This window comes from Catharus ustulatus, chromosome 5 (assembly GCF_009819885.2).
Source record: "Catharus ustulatus isolate bCatUst1 chromosome 5, bCatUst1.pri.v2, whole genome shotgun sequence".
Lineage (NCBI taxonomy): Eukaryota > Metazoa > Chordata > Aves > Passeriformes > Turdidae > Catharus > Catharus ustulatus.
The window spans coordinates 33,303,649-33,312,373 of record NC_046225.1 but is presented as its reverse complement, the minus strand read 5'-3'; positions in this window follow the sequence as shown (position 1 = coordinate 33,312,373).

The window sequence follows — 8,725 nt, the reverse complement described above, 5'->3', positions numbered from 1 at the left end:
CGGTGGCGGCGGCGGGCGGGGACGGAGCCCCCCACCGCCTCCCTGAGGCGCGGCAGTGGCAGCCCGGGTCCCCCGCCGCCTCCCAGAGCCGCGGCAATGGCGGCGCAGGTCCCCCACCGCCTCCCAGAGACGCGGCAGTGGTAACCCGGCTCCCCCGCCGCCTCCCCGGGCTGCAACAATGGCGGCCCGGGTCCCCAGACGCCTCCCAGAGCCACGGCAATGGCGGCCCGGGTCCCCCATCTCCTCCCCGAGCCGCGGCAGGGGCGGCTCGGGTCCCCCCTCTCCTCCCCGAGCCACGGCAATGGCGGCGCGGGGCCCCCCCGTCTCTCCCCCGGGCTGTGGTAGGGAACTCTCCCGCCTCTCTACCCGCCCCCTGTGCTGCCTGCCGGCAGCCAGGCTCCACCCGCGGTGCAACAGAGTAGCAATTTGTAACAATCGCAAAATGCCGACTTTGCAGCTGCTCGGCTCGGCACTCTGGCTGGCACTTCTGAGGTTGTAAATGTCAGAAAATTATTCACATATTAGCCACTCCTGAGTATTAGCCGCATTTCCGGTTTAGGAGCAAAATCTTAGTCAAATTGGTGCGGCTTGTATTCGTGAAATTACTGTACATCAAAAGTGCCGATAAAAAGGACTTGATTGCAAAGGTTTAAAAAAGATTGGAAGAAACAAATATCTATAACAAATCTTGTTAAAAACTTTGAGGTTGTAATGGTGTCTTCCTCTGTGCCCTCAAAGTCATTAAAAATGTGTAGTAGATAACGTCCTTTTGATACCCTATGTCATGATTTTTTAGTTATATATGCACATTTCAGTACTTGTGCTTGAAATAACAAAAAAGAAACCACAACAATGGTTGATGTATTTTGATATTAAGGATTAAAACTATTTAAAGGTTAACGAAACTTTCTTGTGGCAATGTATTTTCTTGTGACTGGTTTGAGAGGAGAAAGTTTTTCAGATGGCAGTTGAAAATGTGGAAACGAATGTGTTGATTTTGGTACATGGCAGGGATTATAGGTAGTGGTTGTAATTTTCAGTTTTGTTTCATTTTAGAAAAACTGCTTGTATGGTCCTTGAATGGTCCTATATTTGAAGAAAAAAAAGTCAAAGTTTTGCAGTAATTAGGATTCAGCAGTTCAAAGTTTGTTATATAGTTACAACTACAAAAATAATCTGTAAAACTTTAAAATTTGGCTAAGAGTTTGGTAAACACTTTGGAGAGAGGGGGAGAAAAGTTTTGGTTTTCTTTCATGTGTCAAAAAAACCACCCAAATTCTGTTACTAAAATGAAGAAATGTTATAGTTAAACTGTTAAAATTACCTTTGAATTTTATAAATCAATACATTCAGTGCTTTGGGGTTTGTAAAATAAATATCTGAACAACATATTTATAGTTCTCTAGGTGGATATTTTAAGTGTCAAAAATTACTTTTTAAAAATATAATTATTAATTTTAACTGTAGTTATTTTTCAACCATTCTTAGTAATGTTTTTTAATTTATCTCCTACAATGTATTTAACTTTAGAGGTTTTATTTTGATCATGAGATTAGTTACCTTGTTTCCATGGAAATGGTCTTTTAAGCATATTAATGTAACTGGAGAAATGATCTAAATCGTTAAGAAAAAGTACAGTAATTTCATGACCATAAGGCGCACCAGAATACAAGGTGCACCGCCCAGGATTTGGCAAATTTTGCAACTTTGTATATCATATAAGGTGTACCGGACTATAAGGTGCACTTTTTAATTTGCAGCGAGGAACTGCGCTGCGCGCAACAAAGTAATGAATTACTGGCAGGTGCTCAATTTGCGAACATTTTTCAAAGATCGGTGTAACCTTTAAACGCGGCCCCAGGTACCAGGTACCCTCCCCGTGCAGCGGACCCCGGCACTCCTGCCCGCCCCCCCACCGGCTGGCATGGCTCACGGCTCCTGGCTCCCACTGCACGGCCATGCTGCGTCCCGGCTTCCCCATGACCGGTGGCCGCACCGCTTCTCTCGCTTCCCCAGGGCTGCTCCACTTGTCACTGCTTTTCGGCGGCCACAGGGGCTCGGCTGTTGCCACGATTCGGTGGCCACAGGGGCTTCACCGCCGCTGCTCCAATGCTGCTGCCGGGCGGGCTCTGTTCGGGGCTGTTGCGGGCTCACACTTCTTGTTCCCTCCGCGCCCGGGCCAGGGCTGTCCAGGTTCTCATTTTCCCTGCACCCGGACCAGGGCCGGCACTGCCCGCCTTCTCGTTCCCCATGCACCCGTGGTGGTGCCGCCCGGCTTCTTGTTCTGCCCGTGCCAGGGTCAGCACTGGCTCCCTCCCTCCCCACGGCTCCTGCCGGCCGTGGCCACCCACTCCTGCCCCTGCCTCGCAACTCGGCGCTCCCCTGGTACCACTCCCCCATTGCAGCTCGCACTTCCAGTTTGGCAAATTGTGCGACTTTGTCCATCAGATAAGGCGCGCCAGACTATAAGGCGCACTTCCGGGTTCAGGGGAAAAATTTAGTCAAAAGGGTGCGCCTTATAGTCGTGAAATCACTGTAATCTTTTGAAGCAAAGGAAACAAAAATTATTTTTCTTCTCTCTGCTAGAGTTAGTGATTAGATGTCATTGCTCTTGTGAAGAAAAAATCTATCTCAGATTGCACAGAATGCTGGAGAGGACCCTGGTGTGATGCAAATTGATCAAAAAACTGCTGAATGTTCAATGCTGACAATAGTTTAAACAGCTTCTTTCTTCTGGGAAATTGATATTACAACTGCAAGTAGAATAGGACTTCGCAGGACTTGACTTTTAAAAATTTTAGGCAATTTGAGATTACTTTGTTATTGAATAGCTAGCAATATTTTAAAGGCATATACTCAAAAATTTTAACAATTTCCAGAATAATGTAAGATTATTGTGATATTTGTAATTTGGACACATGTAAAGAATTTAAATACCTAAATAGCATGGGTTTTTTGCTCATAATTTCTCAGAAACAGTAAAAATTGACAATTTTAGCATTGAAATTAATTTGGCCTACTAATATATTTATATTTATATCTCCACTGGTACATGGAGACAAACTAATACTAAATGCTTAAAAATATGTAGGACTTTCAAAGATAAGTGATATAGTATGTAGTTCCCAATAACTGAAAGGTTACTGAAAGGTCTTCCCTGCCTTATTCAGACATTCAGGGTGGCAGTAAGGGGAAGGATTCTGTAAAGGTATTATATTTATAGAGTGTTATATAAAGCATAGAACAGGTATGTTTTCAGTGAGTGAAAATGAACTCCATGTCACCTTAAGAGTTAAACTGCTGTCTTAATAACAGAATAAGTTATGGAAAGGATGCACATGGTTCACATATTGCAAGTAGTAACTCTGAGATATAATGAATATTTGCTGCACCCTGGCTGTCAACTTATGGTAAGGTAAAAGGACACTTTAGATTTAAATTAATATACAATTTTTCAGTCAAAATATTCTCAGGATTGTAGTAACTCAAAAGGATCCAGGAGTACTATGATACATTTTATGACAAGTTGGCTTTGGAAGCTCCACAATTTTGTTTGTTTATACATCTATAATCTGTTTCATTGCAAATATTTCATATTAAAAGAAAGATTCTGAAACACTTTCTTTAAACAATTAAATGTAGGAAAAAATTCAGTTAAGGGAGAAATTTAATTTAAATTTATTTTCTGACGCATCACTTGTAAATCTCAGTATGCAATGACTGAGCTGAAAAACATCTGTCAAATGTTAAACATCATTAAGAATTGAATGAAGTACAGTAATTTCACGAATACAAGCCGCACCATTTTGACTAAGATTTAGCTCCCAAACCGGAAATGCAGCTAATACTCAGGAGTGGCTAATATGTGAATAATTTTCTGACATTTACAACCTCAGAAGTGCCAGCCGGAGTGCCGAGCCGAGCAGCTGCAAAGCCGGCATTTCGCGATTGTTACAAATTGTTACTCTGTTGCGCCGCAGGTGGAGCCTGGCAGTCTGCAGGCAGCACAGGGGGCGGGGAGAGAGGCAGGAGAGCTCCCTCCTTCCCTCCTCTGCCGCAACCCAGGGGAGAGACGGAGGGCCCCGCACCGCCTTTGCCGCGGCTCGAGGAGGAGGTGGGGTGCTCCGTCCCTGCCCGCCGCGGTAGGAGCAGGCAGGCTCCATCCTGGCCAGCCGCCACCGCGGCAAGAGCGGGGAAACTCCGTCCCCGCTTACCACCGCTGCCGTAGGAGCGGGGGAAGCTCCGTCCCTGCCTGCCACCACGGGGCAGCGCCAGGCCGGGGTGACCGAGCCCAGTGGCAGCGGCGGCCAGCCCCGAACGGCGGCACCGAGCGGCGTCCAGCCCCGAACGGCGGTGCTGAGCGGCCCCGCCAAGCGGTGGCACCGAGCGGCAGCGCCGGGCTGGGCCACCTGGCCCTGTCGGCAGCCCCAAGCGGGCAGAACCTGCACAGCCCAAGACGAACCAGTAAACCCCGCCCTCCCGTGGTTCTGTTACTAATTGGCAACTTTGTTGCACTCGGGTCTTCGCTGTGAACAGCAGAGCGGCTTATACTCGGGTACGGCTTATTTATGGACAAAAACCAAAATGTTTACCAACACCCAGAGATGCAGCTTATACTCAGTGCGGCTTGCATTCGTGAATTTACTGTATACTCTAAAGTGATCATAAACCCTCTTCTTTCAATGAATTCCCTAAACAATAATGAATAGGGAGGTAATAAGGGTGTCTGCTAGCTCTTAATGTCAATTCTTTGTGAATTGATTTTTTTATAAAAGATTTCAAGCAAAGTTGAGGGGTGAAGCAAAGGTGTTTGAGTAACTTTTCCTGGGTTAAAAAACAAATCATTAATGTGTTTGATACAGTCCTCAGTGGCAGGAAAAATGTTGCTTGTCTAGTGGAAAAACAGTGATGCAGAAATTTATGAAACATAATACTTGGACATTTAAAATGGTTTTGGTATTTTTTTTTTTTTAATCATATCTAATGAATTTTTGTGTGTTTGTGTTGACCCTCCAACTATTCTTGTTTATAGTTGTTTGAAATTAAATGTAGATGGTTTTAGTTGACATTCTCTTGGTAAACAAGTATAAAATTATACCTGGATATTAAGGAAATTCTCTGTTCCTGTATTGGGGTTGCATGCTCAAGGCTAGGTAGGAGGAGGGATATATGGGTGGCTTCTGTGTGAAGCTGCCAGAAACCTTTCTCATGTCCAACAATGTCAATGTCAATGCCAGCTGGCCCAAGATAGACCTGCTACTGGCCAAGCCCAAGCCAGCCAGAGGAGATGGTAACAGGAAATAAACTACTGCAGACTAGCAGCTGGAGAGAGTAGAATGAACGTGAGAAAAACGGCCCTGCAAACAGAAAGGTGAGTGCAAAAGGAGGGGCAGGAGATGGTCCAGGCACTGGAGCTGAGATTCCCCTGCAGACTGTGGTGAAGACCATGGTGAGGCAGGATGTGCCCCTGCAGCCCAAGGAAGACCACTGTGGAGCAAATATTCACCTCCAGCTCATGGAGGACCTCATACCGGAGCAGGTTGATGTCCAGATGGCTGTGACCCTGTGGGATGCCCATGCTGGAGCAGGCTTCTCTGACCCAATGGAGAGAGGAACTCACCCTGGAGCTGGTTTGCTGAAAAGACTTGTGACCCCACGGGGGAAACTATGGAGAAGTAGTCTGTTCCTGAAAGACTTTACCTTTTAGAAGAGACTCATGCTGGGGCAGTTTGTGAAGAACTAAAGCTCATTGGAAGGATACACATTGGAGAAGCTCATGGACTACTGTCTCACGTCAGAGGAAAAGCATGAGGAGTCCTGACCCTGAGGAGGAAGGAGCAGCAGAAACAATGTTTTATGAACTGATCATAACCCCCCTTCCCCATTGCCCTTCACTGCTAATGGGAGGAGGGAGAGAAAATTAGGTGTGAAGTTAAGCCTGGGAAGAACAGAAGGGTGGGGGGAAGGTGGTCTAAGATTTAGTTTTATTTCTTGTTATCCTACCCTGGTTAAACCAATTTCTTCTAAGACAAGTCTGTTTTGCCTGTGGGTGCAATTGCTGAATGATTTCTCCTTGTCCTTATTCCAACCCACAAACCTTTTATTTTCTATCCTGTTGCGGTTCAAGAGGGACAGAGAAACTTTTGTGGGTACCTGGTGTACAGGCAGGATCAACCCTTCAGAGTTCCCAAGGGCAGTGTGGAAATTTTAAATGTCTGTTTTCATTGGGAGAAATTGATGCTTAAATTACTTGAAATTCATATGGCGATAAAATTTTAAGAGTACAGTAATTTCACGAATACAAGCAGCACCATTTTGACTTAGATTTTGCTCTCAAACCGGAAATGCGGCTTATACGCAGGAACGGCTAATACGTGAATAATTTTCTGACATTTACAACCCCAGAAGTACCAGCCAGGGTGCCGAGCCAAGTACCTGCCAGTAAAACCCAGGATTTCGCTCTTGTTACAAATTGGTTACTGTGTTACACGGTGGGTGGGGCCAGTTCAGCGCCGGCAGCGTGGGGGGAGGGAGGGAGGCAGGTGGGGGAGAGGCAGGGGGTTCTGTGCTGACATCCTCACGGCTCGGGGAGGAGGCGGGGGGCTCCACCCCCGCCTTCCGCCGCCGTGGCGGGAGCAGGGGGTACTCCGTGCTCGCCCGCTGCCGCCACGGCGGGAGCGGGGCCGGGGCGAGCGAGCCCAGAGGCAACGACCAGCCCCGAGTGGCCCCACCGAGCGGCCCCACCGAGCTGGGCCACCTGACCCCATCAGCAGCCCCGAGCGAGCCGAGCCTGCACAACCTTAGCTGAGCCAATAAACCCCCCGCCATGCCGCGGTTCTGTTACTATTTGGCAACTTTGTTGCACGCAGGTCCTCACTGCGAACGACAGAGTGGCTTATACTCAGGTGCGGCTTATACTCAGGTGCGGCTTATTTATGGACAAAGAACGAAATATTTGCCAACACCCAGAGATGTGGCTTATACTCAGTGCGGCTTGTATTTGTGAAATTACTGTAAATGCTCTTTGATACAGACAGATTAGTTATGCTTGAAGATTTACATCCTCTATTAAGATCAGATATTTACACTTTCTAGTTATGTACACCTATATTATTGGTTTAATAATCTGGAAAGAATATAAAAACCATCTAGATACTGAAAAAATTTTTCGGTAATGGGCAGTGGCGTGAGTCTTCAGAGGGTTTCTCAGAATTTCCCCATATGATCTAGTAGGTATGACATATCTAATGTGACTTGCAGTTTCCTGAACATAAATCCTGCTACCACAATATTTTGTTATGGAATAGCCTCTGGTGTTATTTGTTTCTTTCAAGGTATTTGCTTTCTTCTTGCAAGCCAGGGAAGGAAAGAGACTGACGCTTGCCTTTGAGTGACAGCTCCCAGAGTGCCCAGTATTAGTCTATTCAAGTAAACCTGAAGTTTTCTTAAGGCTTACATTAAACATCTGTAGCGGAAGGATCCCCGACACTCACAAAAACCATTCTATCACCACCCCCCCCTCAGCTGAACAGGGGAGAGAAAATATAACAAATATTCATGAGTCCAGAAGAGTTCACTCAGCAAGTGTCAGCCTAGGAACCAAGAAAGCAGCCGGGATTCTTTATCAGGCTGCTCGAACCTGGTTCTCAGACTCTTCAAGGACACAAACCCAAAACAAAGATATAACACCTGCATCTGGAACACCTCCAGCCCCTCCTTCTCTGCCGATCTTGGTGTCTGCAGAGTTGTTCCTCTCATGTATTCTCACTCTGCTCTTCCCTGGCCTCAATCACACCTGTGCAATAACTTATTTTTCTCTTCTTCTTAAGTATGTTATCATTTAGGCATTTTCACCATTTCTAATTGGTCAGTGGCATTGGCTCTACCAGAGATGGGGGAAGCTTCTCACAGAAGCCACCCCTGTAGCTCCCACAGCTACCAAAGTTCGACCATGCAAACCCAGTACATATTTCACAGTGCAATTTTATTTTTGGTTTACTAATTATGTCTTTTAGTGTAACATATTTAAGAACAGTGCTATCTACTTTTTTTTCCCCCAAATGATCTGATTTTCTTTGCTTTCAATTCTGCTGATCTCCTGTCCCATTCTTCTCTTATGATGCATCAGATTTGTGCATGCACAAAACCAGTCAAATAACTATAAAACTATGTCAAACAGAGCATTAACAACAACACCAAAGGATTCCAAACAAAGCAAGAGAGATGGTGACGTTTTGAGTTAAAATGAATTTTAATTCATGGACAGTTTATACCTTAAGGTACTGTTTAACTGCATTTTAATTCTTTGTAATTATGGGTGGAGGTTTCCATTTTAAACTTCTACTAATTTGCTTTTCTGGTGATATGTAAATATTTGAAATTTATTACTGTGTTTCTCTTTTTCACACAAGCACATAGAAACTGGGTCTAAAGGATAGAGAAATCACTTTGCTGACCACAGGATTTCAAATTAATGTCTACAGAAACTGAGATTGCAGTATATTCAAACTAAAAATAATTTTTCCATTAATTATTTTTAATTGACTTTGGTAAGATAAAAAAAGTGTTTGAAATTTCTACTTTGTTTTGCCTGGCTTCATACAGCCTTGCAGATTATACACAAGGACCAACTGGATTATGAACATTGGGTTTTTTTAGTTCTGGTTTGTTTTGTTTTGTGTGGTTTTATGGGTTTTTTTTAAGTTGATTGTTGTTTTGGGGGAAA